This window comes from Zootoca vivipara, chromosome 3 (genome assembly GCF_965207765.1).
Source record: "Zootoca vivipara chromosome 3, rZooViv2.hap1.1, whole genome shotgun sequence".
Classification (NCBI taxonomy): Eukaryota; Metazoa; Chordata; class Lepidosauria; order Squamata; family Lacertidae; genus Zootoca; species Zootoca vivipara.
Genome location: NC_142586.1, coordinates 24258362 through 24272669, shown reverse-complemented (window position 1 = coordinate 24272669; position 14308 = coordinate 24258362). Strand labels below are relative to the sequence as shown.

Genomic DNA, 14308 nt, shown 5'->3' with positions numbered 1-14308 from the left:
GGGTTCAGTTTGATTAAATGAAGGCTTATCTACAGTGGAGCTTGCCGAGCATGCTTGCTCATACAAGTCAAGGTTCATTCGCTCGAAAAGCTGGGGTGGGCACAGGCGAAAGATGATTCAAAGGCATCTGTCATAAATATTTCAAATCTGTGCCTGCGATAATAGCTCCGTGCATAGTTCTTCCCATGTAAAAAAGTGAAGAGTTGACTAGAAAGCACTCTTGCGGCAATATGGTTTGTGTATGTGAGAGAAAGAAAGAGAGAAGGAGAGGGAAGAGAGAAAGAAAAGGGGTGGGGGAGAGACAGAGTCTCTCATTACACAATAGTCTGTCTTGATGTAATGGTGGAAAGAGCCGGCAGAGGGCAAAGTCTCATAATTGTAGGTGATGGTCTCTTTGTCTGCTTCTGCCCTGCCATTAAGAGGATTTTGAAGATGTGATGATAAATAACCTGTTTTGAGGGCTTGGGGTATGCTGCTTTCCCCTGTCAAAAATCATCATTCAACACATCCTGTCTCTTCAGAGCTTCGGCATTTTCTGAGAGAGCACATTTTAGCGTTGCTTTTAAAAAGCAAAAATTCTACAGAAAGGCAGTTTCACATATAGCAGTTTCTCTTCTTTCTTTTGCTGGAGGGGAGGGGGAAGGGAATTCCTGTGCTTATCAATGAATCCTGGTCTTTTTTTAAAAAAACAAACAAATAAACAAACTACAAATACTATAATGCAGTCCTTGCCAGCTAATGATCGCCTGTTGACAATAACATTTTGTGATGGAAGATCAGACATTGGTATCTGTTTGGTAGACTGCATTGCGAAGGCAGCAGTAGCAAAAAAACCCAAATCACTCAACAAAGCAGAAAAATAGCAATAAAATAAACTTGCTCAAATCATTTCATTTCCGCTCTTACTTTTATTAACAGTGCAAAAACCACCTCTGGATTTTATTAACCTGAAGTGTTTGTGCAGTGGTATATTTACATTGAGACTTTTCATATTTTAGGTGAGGACGCAGTTTAGACTGGATTAGATGAACCAGTACTAAACACCTGTGTTTTAAGTGTCTCTTTAAAGCCTTTGTTGGATTTTTCTGAAGTGAGTTTGCACTAGAAATGTGAAATGGGACAGGGATCCAACAACGTCATTTTATAGGATCCCACAACAAAAACTTTGCCGTGCAAATATGAGTTTAGAGACACTACTTACAGCCTCATCCAAGGCCTTACTCTGTTACCAACCTCTCCCTGGGAAGGGGGGTGGGGTGGGGGCTTTTATCTTGGGTATGAGCATTTTTATCCTGGAGTTTACGGGAAATTTCCCCACGTTTGTTTTCCCCATCACCTGACCCATTTCCAAAATTGAGAGGAAAGTGGAGTTGTTGTTTTTTCCTGGCACCTGAAAAGAGTTTTGACCATGCAAGCCAAATGGATGGACCACACCTTGCCAGCCTTTTCCGGTCCAGAGAAGGAAAGGTGAGTGAGTGAGGATTGGATGCTGCTGATTGATGGCGCCTAGGGTGCCATCCCATCATTTTGCCCCCTAGCCCTTCTCATTGAGGAAAGGTTGGGGGGATGCCGTTGAGCTGTGGCCTCCAACCCAGCACCCTCACAACTTCCCACTCCGAGAGTGGGGAGGTAAGCTAACAATAATTTGTAGGCTGCTGCCCCTGGTGCTATTTACATTTTTAAGAAAAAGAAAGGAAGGCACTGAAATTCCATACTTATTTGAGCATAATGCTCAAAGGGGCAGTACACTGGACATACAGACATTTCCTGAGTATAATCCCTTTGTCTCTTTCTCTGCATGTATTCAATCAAGATGTGGCAGCGTGGGGGGGTGGCATGCCACTGGTCCTGCTCCATCATCAGCATGTCCAGCAGAAAGGGAGGACAGGCTCTGTATTCATGCCACTGTATGTACAATCAGAAACACTGGTTGCAGCAGGGTTGCTAAGTGAGAGTAAAGACCCTGGGTATGTACAGCTCATTCTCGCTTTCTGTGGAATGCATGGAGATTGGGAGCAGGCCAGCGAATGCATGGGAGGCTGAACTCAGTCGCTATCCTGTTTTTTTTGCCATAGGTTGATGGAATGCATAGATGGAACATGAGCAGGGCTATAATTATTTTAAAAAAAATTAAAGGAAATTAAAACTTTGAAGCTACCTAGTTTATTTGCACTAATTAATTTTATGAAACAATGCGTCTTTGGAAACTGGAAGTTTTCTGCAGAAAAAGAATAGCAGCGGGGGGTGGGGGTGGGAATTGGGAGCTTTTCCAGACCACATCCATGGCTGCTCATTAATTGCTCTCAGACTCTGGAACCTCCCCTTCCCAGGAAACCTGTTTAGCTCTGTAGCTACCTGGTTAGTGGTGTATTTTAAAGGCATTGTTTTCGGGGAGGTCATTGGATCATGATGAATTGAGTTTGCCCTTACACAGAAATCTTATGAATATAAATCTCTTTCAATGTGCTGTTTTTAGTTATGGAGTGATTTTAGCGTGTTGGCTTTGTGGTAAGAATTCACCTCTATACCACCTTGTTCATTACCCAGGCGAGGAACAAACACCTTTTGAATAAACCACAGAACCAGGGAAACTATTTCCATGTCCAGCATCCAGATCTAGGGACCCAGCATTTATTATAGCTATTACAATAGGACAGAGCTCACTCTACTCAACATACCAGTTGAGAATGTCTGCCCCATGGCACTTCAGAACAAAAGCTTATATTATAGTTCAAACACAGCAAGCAAAGAGTCATAAAACATCTTCACATATGTCAGGAAGTAAAGTACACATGGCTCCATACTGGTATTTTTTCCCCCCGCCCCCCATCACCTTGGTGTGGCCCCAATGTGCCCAGACCATTTGACCATTTTAGGTCTCGGATATCTGGCGTTACCATGGCAACCTAGCCTTCACTGAGGGAAGAACATCGTAAAATCCTCTTCCTGGGTCTTGGATAGTTTCAAGGATAGCTGAAATATCCTGCCATTTGTACCACTTTCAGGGGTAGATAAGAAGAGATGGAATGCAGCGTAGGAGCAGGTGGAACACACAAAAATCAAACCTAATACATTCTAAAAGGTTATATGCAATTAAAGTTGAAACATTATTAAAATAATAAAAATATACACCTGGGGTCTCTAATTCTTATCAGTCCCCCTTTCTTTGATCATAAACTTTTCAAGGATTATGATAACACCTTATCAAAATTATCAATCTACCTATTGGACTTATGTACAAAACATACCTTTACAAGCATTGAATACCACAACATAGCAATACAATACAGAGAATTACTGAGAGGGAAATTAATAACCCCCCCCCTTTTAAGGCTTCTTTGATTCAACTAATTTGAGGAGGCCAACCTCATGGATTCCAATATGAGATTCTTCTTAATCATTTATGGACTTTTAAGAACCTTGGGCGAAGTATTCTCCCTTGCTATAAACATGATCATCTATGCTTTGCACTCAGCAAGAAGTTTTATTCATAAGGAAGCATGAAGTTTTCTTGCTTCAGCTTTGTTTTGTGCCCTGTGTCAAATTAGTCTTCTGGACCCCATCTATTTGTTATTCATCAACAACACCCCTTTAATGGATCCCTGTTAAAGGGCTTTTATCAATCATCACCAACGTCCTGATTTGGTGCAGATGTTGACATATCCTGAGAGAAATGTTTTCACCCTTGCCAACCATTGTGGGAGGTTTTTACCTTGCCATGATCTGCACTCAAGGGTAAATCACTTCCCCACTTTCCAAAGGGGCATGAAAAAGCTAATTGCACTTTGGGTTCGCTTTCTCCAATCCGAAAGCTAAATCCAATTAGAATTTTTCTATAGCCCCGAGATTTCAAGTCCAGAAACCAATTCGTTAAAACAATTCCAGTAGGGGCATTTGTACAAATTAACTACTTTGACTCTATATAGCACATACAGACTTCCTTACACATATGCAGTGATTCCTGCTTAATCAAAGCATAAATTTCTGTGTTACTGTTAACTTGCTTCACATGGTGCTTCTCCTGAAACCATTGGATCAATAGAGAAGATTGGCACACACGTAACAGGTAAAGAAATATGGTTACCAGTTGACCTATTTCAAATTTTGGATTTCACAAAAATCTGATCCATTCAAAGACATAAAACACATGGGGAAACCTTCAGGCCTACTTCTGAAAAAAATGTTACAACTTCAGCAATCACAATAGTCAGCAATGGCTTTTTGGTGATGCACCAACCCTACATATGGATTTACATTTTCCTATGGGTATTCTCAGTACACCAAACATACAAACAATTACAGTACTTGAAATGAAGAAACATTTGTCCTTTATGGGCATCACAACACAATTCAATACATGAATTTACAGTTCCAACTAAAATTCAAACTATCATATAATACAAAATACCAATTCTATATCTAGCTATTCATGAAAATCTCTTGGTCTTGAAAAACTTCTTGTTGCTTCCACAAATACCTCCAATCTCCAGGAACTTCAACTTTAAGTTGTAGTCCAGAAAAAGTCTTTATAAGTCACCTTCTTCCAGACCCCCCCCCCCTTTGCCTGCCACCCTGCAAATCCTGGTTTGATGCAGATGAAAAGAAATGGCTGTTGCTACTTTGCTGTCACCTGGGAGGCGATAAGCTGGCAATAAACACAGATGTATCTCAGTGTATCTGATGAAGTGTGCATGCACACGAAAGCTCATACCAAAATAAAAACTTAGTTGGTCTTTAAGGTGCTACTGAAGGAATTTTTTTTATTTTGTTTCGACTCAGACCAACACGGCTACCTACCTGTAACTAGATTAAGATCAGTCACACTTAACTGTCTAAGCTTTAACCACGAACACACTTTTTCAAACTTTGGCTCTTTCAAACTTTGGCTTTGTACTACATACACTGGCAAGGAGACTTGAGAAGTCTTGTAGCTGCATGTTACACAATAAGTTCACCAACACTACATTGAGATAAAGTTGATTTCCAATCATATTTAAAGTGCTCTGTTACTTCTTTCCTTTCCACATCAACACAATCCACTTGAAGCACTCATTGAAAATTACAACCTGTTCCTCTTGCACAAACATCCCTTCTCCACATCCCTGTTGCCTTCATACGCAGAGATTTCCTATCAGAACCAATGAAGATATCCCTAGTTCTTTAGTCAGATAGCTTTCCTTCTTCTGTCTGGCATCACAAAATCACAGAATGATAGAGCTGCAAGGGGCCCCCAAGGGCCATCCAGTCCCAACTTTCTGCAATGCAGGGAATGTCAACCAAAGCATTCATGACAAATTTCCATTTCTTGTTCAAAAAGCCTCTACTAAAACCCTCCAATAAAGGAGTGCCCACAACTGCTTGTATTCCCCAAAATACAGACAGGACAGTAAAGTATTCAGTCCACGGCACAACAGTTGGTGGGAATTTATCCTTCTAGCGTTGTAAGATCTACCTCTTTGCAGTTGTGAGAGGGTTCTCGTGTTGCCCACTAGTGAACTCCACAGGATCAGAGAGTAGCTCAACATTATATGGACTTTCTTAAACCTTAAAGCAGTATTTAGTAGACAATTGATACAGTCTAGATAGAAGTGCAAGTAGATAAATAGGTACCGCTCTGGCGGGAAGGTAAACAGCTGTACGCTGGCTCCCTTGGCCAGTAAAGCAAGATGAGCGCTGCAACCCCAGAGGCATCCGTGACTGGACCTAACGGGTCAGGGGTCCCTTCACCTTTATATAGCCTCTGCTCCAAAACAAGTACAGTCGTACCTTGAATCCTGAACGCCCTGGAGCTCGGACGTTTTGGCTTCTGAACGCCGCAAACCTGAAAGTGAGTGTTGCGGTTTGTGAACGTTCTTTTGGAACCCGAATGTCCAGCAGCCAATCAGAAGCCGCGATTTGGTTTCTGAACATTTTGGAAGTCGAACAGACTTCCGGAACGGATTCCATTTGACTTCCAAGGTACGACTGTAGTTGCAGGACATGCCCTAATCTATGTGTGGATCTGCACTGCATTGCCAAGCTAACACTACATGTAGCCATGTGAGTTCTTAAAAGGTGGAGAGGAGTCCAGATGAACAAATTCTGGTGGATCAAGTGTAATTTGAAATCCAAGGAAACCACTTGTAATAGTCTGATCTACAGGGAAGGACAACTGCAAATAGTTTCATATTCATGAAAGCGAATTCTAAGAATTTCTACTGAGTATAAGTTATATTGTATCAACCAAGCAGGGATGTATTTTAAAATTATCCCCTTGATCTTCACACCCTACTTTGGCAGTAAGTTCAGTGGCCCCTGAACTTGTTGGTTTCAAAAAATGATGCATTTTGGACCTTAATGATGGCAAGCCAGAACCAAAAGGTAGCAAGGTGGTAAAGTTGTCTTTCAAAAGTGCTATACCTTTGGAGCTCCCTCCTATTCAAACAGGCAAAGTGTGTTTCATCTCCATTAATAAGAATGATAAATCCTTCTGTTTTGTCAGTGGGGGAAAAAATGAGGCATCTAAGACTAGCTGCTTGCTCCTGTCATACAGGGAACATTAATGGGCACCAGCTGGGCTGCAGCTATAGCAGCTACGCGACTTTAACTTTGCACAGCGAGAGCTGCTGCGGCAATGGTGCAGAAGTACCTCCTGTGCAGATTTAGAAGTACACTTCAATTGTGGTTCCCAGGGCAACAGAGTAATGGCAGCCAGCTGGCTTTGTACCACCTGAGCGCATCAAAGAGCAAGTCCTGTCAGCCACTGAAGCCTTGGCTCAGCTAGCTCCAGCGTGGATTTCTGCAGACAGCAGCTTTGGTTGGGGTTAAAAACACTTGGGAATGCAATTAAAGGATGACCAACGTATTTTTTTTTGTTCATTTTACCCATAGGTACATAAGTCTCTTTACAAGAACTCATAGCAATCTTCTATTCTCACACAGATGTGACATATGTTTGATGCATTCCCTTTCTAGCCTCTGTTTTTTCCTTCCTCTTTTTTTTTAAATAAAAAAATAGAACTGCAGAAATTTGTAATGCCTACAGTCTTCTATATTGTGTTATTTCAAACACAACAGATAAAGTACCACAGTACAAAATGATTTCCAGCCATCCAACTTTCACGGAAATGCAAATAGTATGTAAATCACCAAACCCCATACCTCATAGGGACCATTCCTTGAAAAGAGATGGAATCTCCTTTTTATTGGAAACGGGAAGAAATTGATTATTGGCTGTGGGAAGGCAAACATATTATATATCAAAATTTCCCTTTTCCACAATAGTATTCAAATAACGTAATAAAACTTAGAAAGGTTCTAGTGGCACAAATATCAGCCATGTGCTCTGCATTTCAAGGTCTGCACAGCAGTTGTCTTTATCACAAGTCAAACAAAATCCGCATTAAAAGATATGCATCTTCACCCCTCATATGATCCAAACCAGGGTCTCTGGCTGGAGGGTTGGATCCAGAAGCCACCAACCCTCCACAGGGTACTTTGACAAGTGGGTGGGATCGTATGATGTCATGGCAGCCGTGGCGTAAAGTTTCAAAGGAAGATTATTTGTAGTTTCAGCTTGAAGTCTTTTTGAATTCTGCCTTGAAATTTCTCACACCTGATGTCATATGACATCAGGCATGGGAAAGGTGGGCGCCGTTTATCCAAAACAGTCTGGCAGACCAACCTCAAAGGTCTACCACTGATCTAAACCATAGAACTGTTTTCTCACCCTGTGTGAAGTTGAACACCGTTGGTATAAAATATTTGGACTGCGTTGTTCATAGATTGTATTTTTAAACAAAAGGGCTAAAAGTGGCAGCTTTTAATAGGCGCAATTTGAAATAATTTTCAATGACTTACAAATAGATATACCACACATGTACCTGTGTAATTTGCAAATCTATTAAATAATATGTACACATGCCTTCAGCTTACTGTCCTGCAGCTGTAGAAAAGACGAACAAAAATGAAATCATGGGGCAGATTCAACTACTCCATCCCAGTAGCGATGACCAGGGCATTGTTGGGAGAATCTTTAGAACAGAGCTTTGGCGGCTGGGGGCAGGGCCGGCTCTAAGGCAAGGCTGGGTGGCGCAATGCGCCAGGGTGCCGGGCCGCCAGGGGGGTGCCGCGCTGCTGTGCCCGTGGCAGCTGTGCTGCGCCCGCCAGACAGACGCACTGTGAAACGGGGCGGGGGGGGGCGCCGGAGGGATCTTCACACCACGGCGCCAGGGCGCCAGATACGCTTAAGACAGACCTGGCTGGGGGTGGGGTTATCATTCCATTGAGCAAACATAAATGCTTGCACTGACAGAAGGTTCTCCTTAGCGCTACATTGAATTCAACCCTATATGTTGTTTTCTAAGCAAGTTACAGTACATCAGCTGGAGTTTCAGTGACTTGGCCAGATTGATATGTGCTGACTTCTGTATATCGAGCATTCCATTGCTGCAGTTCTGAGTAAACTGCACCTGCAAAAGGAGTGAGTAATAAGAAGGAAGTACCGCGTGCGAGGATTTAATCGTCCCCTTAACTTCAGATTTGTAAGTGACGAAAAATAAAGGGTTCATCTCTGTAACGGGCAATGAAAATACGTTATGAGCTTTTTAGGAGTTGTAGAACGTCTTAGTTTCTAAAACTCCAAGGGTTAGTAACAGGCAACTCCTTCAAAGGGTAGATTATGGCATGCATGAGAGAGCATTCAGTAACGTATGTTGCCAACAAGATGTCAGTGTGCTTAATCATTTGGTTTGAAGAATATAACAGATGGCACCAAAGTTGTGGTTACATTAGGTGAGTGTGGGTGGTTAGTAAGGGTGGTTTCACGCTTAAAAAACACAAAAACTTTGATTTGCTTCATATTTTCTCTCAAGGACCCAGGCCTATCTAGGAGTGCCAACTTGAATAAAATTTTGGAAGGTGGGGGCTGGTAAGCTCCACCCTGCAAAATCAATCACATGAGATGTTGCATGCGCACCATTTGAAAGGCAATGCCCATCAACTTTGGCGAGGCCCAGCCCCTCAAATATTTTTTTTAGGGGGGCCAAAGGGACCTCGGCCTCTAGGAGTTGGTTTCTATCAGCCCATCTCTCCCAACTGATCAAAGGCCACTCAACTACTTAGGTCTCTCAGTTCTTCTGGAAAGTGCTGTAGAGACGATTAAAATAAAACCTTGTGTAGCCAAGTTAGCTCTCCTGGCAACATTTTGGATAACAATTTATAAGTGTGGCACATAGCTGCCAAGTTTTCCCTTTTCTCGTGAGGAAGCCTATTCAGCATAAGGGAAAATCCCTTTAAAAAAGGGATAACTTGGCAGCTATGGTGTGGCAAAGCTAGAAAACTGTCCTAGGAAATGTATAGGCCTGGGCCATCTAAAGTTAGTTTTGACACATTCCCATTGAAATTACTAGAGCAAGTTTAGTCTTGACTAACTTAAAGCATGGCACTGAGGACTTTCTGAACGCATTCGCTACTGGTACAGGTTACAGGTAGGTAGCCGTGTTGGTCTGCCGCAGTCGAAACAAAATAAAAAAATTACTTCCAGTAGCACCTTAGAGACCAACTAAGTTTGTCATAGGTATGAGCTTTCGTGTGCATGCACACTTCTTCAGATACACTGAAACAGAAGTCACCAGAACCTTATACAGTGGTACCTCAGGTTAAGTACTTAATTGGTTCCGGAAGTCCGTACTTAACCTGAAGCGTACTTAACCTGAAGCGAACTTTCCCATTGAAAGTAATGTAAAGTGGATTAATCCGTTCCAGACGATGAAAAACACCCCCTAAAACATGAATTTTACTGTTTAACGAGAGCATTGATCCATAAAATGAAGGCAGTAATCGATGTAATGTACTATAAAATAAATAAGACAGTATTGTAGATGAAAAAAAATAACATTTACAGTGGCACCTCGGGTTAAGTACTTAATTGGTTCTGGGGTGCAAAGTATTTAACCTGAGCGGCGATAGCACACGTGCACAAAGCGCCAATAGAGCGCTTCTGCGCATGCACGAAGTGCGCAGAACGATTTTGTGCATGCGCGCGCAGCGGAACCCGGAAGTAAACACTTCTGGGTCCGCAGAGTACTGAACCTGAAAGTATTCAACCTGAAGCGTACTTAACCCGAGGTATGACTATATATAGTGAGAGGGTGGTGAGGGATATTACTCAGATGCCAACAGTGCCCTTCAGACCTCTATATCGGACAAACAGGCCAAACCCTACGCCAAAGGATAAATGGACATAAATCTGACATCAGGAATCACAAGACAGAGAAACCAGTAGGAGAACACTTCAATCTCCCAGGACATTCTATACAAGATCTCAAAGTAGCTGTCTTATTACAAAAGAATTTCAGAAATAGTCTGGAAAGAGAAGTTGCCGAATTGCAACTTATTACCAAACTTAGAACCATGGAGAGACCTGGTCTGAATAGAGACATTGGATTCTTATCTCATTGCACATGATAAAGCTATTTTTAGCCATCTCACCCCTTGCTTTTTCCTGTAAGACCAACTGCAGTCGTTAACAGACGTCAACAGGTTTACCACACCTATCAGCCAATCACCCATTCCCACCACCCTTCTGAGTAATACCCCTCCCCACCCTCTCACTATAAATAAGGGTCTGGTGACTTCTGTTTCAGTGTATCTGAAGACGTGTGCATGCACACAAAAGCTCATACCAATGACAAACTTAGTTGGTCTGCAAAGTGCTACTGGAAGGAATTTTAAAATTTTGTTTCGTCTTACTAGTATTGTTTGAGGAAAAGGTTCTAGAAAGAGTGGCTTCTGAATTTCAAAGGTTAACAAATATTATGGGGCTAAATGTATAGGGACAATAATCCAAAGAGCTATTTAAGTATACCCAAAAACTTGGTCATGTCCAGTTGAATTTTGGTTTCTTTCTTTCAGGATTCTAGTAGGCCTGTCGTTTGATTTTCTGGGGTATTTCATTCCCCCTAAAAGTTAGTTTGCGTTCCATGCCAACTGAGCACCCCCAGGTCTTATTGGACTGTTTGGGGGAACCGTCTTTTCTGAGCTTTTCTCAATAGGTACACACAGGTATGTGCCCAGTCTTTTCCTTCTCACAGGAGAAGTATCTCTATTTGTAGGGCTCCATGCCCCTAGTTTGAGACTCTGTGGCCTTACTGCAAGATGTCATAACACTGAAAAAATCAGAGCATTCCACAAGATGGAAATTCAGAAAAAAAACGTGTAAAGAATGCCTCTAAAAACAGCAACATAGGCTGAGACCAGAAAATAAGCTCCTAATGTATTTTGGGCACACAGACGGGACAGAGATGCATCACATCACAGCCTCTCAGTGGAGAGGGAGGACTGCTTGCTAGACTCCAAGGAATGTCAGCCAGGTTTGCAAGATGCGAAAACCTGATACCTTCCTACTCAACAGACTGTCTTGTGCCTGCAAATATGCACGGTCTTGATATAATTAGCAGTTATTGTACTTTGAAAGTGAGAGATCTGTCTAGCCAGTCTCCAATTAGTTCCCCCCCTTTTGAAGGGGGGCAGTCTTCAGTGCTTCCAAACCTTAGCTTGGCCTGTAGTGATAGCAAAGAAACAAAAAATTGGTCAGTTTATTACAGGCTTCGTCAACCTCGGCCCTCCAGATGTTTTGAGACTACAATTCCCATCATCCCTGACCACTGGTCCTGCTAGCTAGGGATCATGGGAGCTGTAGACCAAAAACATCTGCAGGGCTGAGGTTGAGGAAGCCTGGTTTATTACATTTGCACGGAATCTTGTTTTCCCAACACACTGGTCATTCCTAGGCCAGGTACAGAGTTCCTTGCCCATTTGCCTTGCCACCTTCCTCCTCCTTCTGGAGAGTCCCTCATCTGCAGAGTTGATTTTGGAGGGTGCTGGGTGGAATGGCTAAAAACCACTTCCTTTTCCCATTAGCAGAATTGTCTGCTGGATTTCTCTTTTGAGAGCACATGGGCACTAACTGGACTCTTAACCTAGGACAGGTTTCTTAATGGGGTTAGAAAAACACTATGGCAGTATTTTACTATCTATATGTTCCTTTGTCTCCAATGTTCAACAAAACCGCTTGACCGATTGAGGTGAAATTTTGACACAACATCACATGCGAATGTCCGAAGGCTATAGGAAAGTTTGCTAAGACAGATGTCACACCTGTGCCATGAAAAAAACCCCAAACCCCGTGTTTCAAAACACACCACTCAGACAAAAATGCATGCTGGGAAAAGAACCAGGTTGCAAACCAGCACCCTCTAGCGGCGGCTACACTGGTACTGCACCTATAAAACATTCCCTCTCAACAGCACCTCGGCTCCCGTTTACATACTAGGCCGAAGCCTTTACAGACTAGGCCGAATGGAGGTACTGAGCCGCCTGGGTGAGGGTTTGGGGGGGGGGAGGGGACGGGATAGATCAGGACACGGTGGGACCAGTCACAGGGATGAGCTGGGGGGTGGGGGGGAAGAGGGGGCATGATACGTCATGGGTCGGGACAGGGTGGGGGGCAATCACAGGGATAAGCCGGGGGGGAGGAGGGGGCAGGATACATCTTGGATCGGCACAGGGTGGGGGGAATCACACGGATGAGCCACAGCAACGCGTGGCAGGGCCAGCTAGTGTTACATATATTTGTGTCTTTATATTGTAAACCGCTCTGTGATTCTTGGATGAAGGGATGTATAGAAAATTAGTTAGTTAGTTAGTAAGTAGTGGTAGCTCAATTCCACCCAATGTTAGTGATCTGCTGACAGAAATCTACCCTGGGTCTTATCTGCCAGTGTATAATAATAGTCAAAGATTCTAAACTATGTTTAAGCCAAGAAATCTGTTGTACCATACAATAGCAGGTAATATTTATTCATGTTTCCCTCTTGAACTAGGTAATAAGGAAATGTTTGTCTGAAACTGAAGTAGTTAATTTTCTTCTATCAAAGAAGCAGATATACTTAGCAACCTTAGACTTCATTTATTAGTGTTGTTTTACCTACGTTGTTAGTTGAGTACATTTAGTATTCGGATTCTGCAAAATTAAACGGCGCTTATTTCTGTCAATCTTCTGCACCCCCCTCTCCTTAGTTTTCCACATTACGATACAGGGATGCTTCTGTGCATTCTCTCTCATAGGGATGGGGAACCTGTGGCTTTCCAGATGTTGTACTATAACTCCCATCATCTTTGACCATTGTTGGTGCTCCCAACAATCTTTGGAGGGTCACATACTCCCCAAATATGCACTCTTTTGCAGAGAACCTCAATGGATTATTGGTTTCGCTTACATTCAGATGGATAGAGTAGCTCAATCAATAGGATTGGACTTCCATAATGTAGAGATTCCGTTTTGGCCACGGGGGTTCATTGGAGAGCCTTGAGTAATTCACTGTCGTCGTCCCCACCTTAACCTACCTCATAAGGTTGTTGTAAAAAATAATGTTATAAAACACTTGTATGCTAATGCTACAACTTTCAGTGCCTAATACAGGTTCTGTGTTTAAGCAGAGTTCTTAGCCTATATCCACATTCTAGGCTCATGTTTAGAAGTAGGTTCTAAAATTGCGTTTTACATTTATGATGGAGTTTGTAACTCCATCATAAATGTAAAATCAGTCCTGATATTTATCTTCCCTGCTTTTGTGCCCATCTCTCCCAACTGCTTAGGTCTATCAGTTCTTCTGGAAAGTGCTGTAGAGACGATTAAAATAAAACCCTATCCTCGCGTAGCCTTTTGTTAAGCATAAAGTTTTTATTAAAATTTTTCCATATTTCAATGTGTACATGCCCACTGATTGCAGAATAACTTGTGGTGCTTCAAAAGTACACCCAACACTAAACAGCAGAAGCCAAACAATCAGGAGAATGAATAAATAAATAAATACAAAGGGAGGAAAAAACATATGAACATAGTAAACACATTGTCATTGTGCTATTGTATAACCTTTTGAAATCTGGCTTAGTGAGTGTTTGAAACATTGCTAGATCAGGATGGCAATAAATTTGTCACTGATTCTGCAATGGTATAAATTTAGCGTAGATGATATCGGGCAGGCATAGGCAAACTCGGCCCTCTAGATGTTTGGGGACTACAACTCCCATCATCCCTTACCACTGGTCCTGTTAGCTAGGGATGATGGGAGTTGTAGTCTCAAAACATCTGGAGGGCCGAGTTTGCCAATGCCTGATATGAACTGGTGATACTTGTATTCATATTGGGGGATATTCCATGTTAATCATATATGGGGTGATAATTATATATGGAGTCATACTTGGAGGACACCCTCTGACTTGGTTGGATAGCACTCATTGTTCTTGGGGTTGGTCAGTTTCATTT

General features: G+C 42.4%; 1 protein-coding gene across 2 annotated transcripts in view; it reads left to right on the top strand.

The window, feature by feature from the left end:
- Positions 1-14308, top strand: part of EIPR1 (EARP complex and GARP complex interacting protein 1) — a 59670-nt gene that overhangs the window by 16624 nt on the left and 28738 nt on the right. The window lies entirely within an intron of this gene.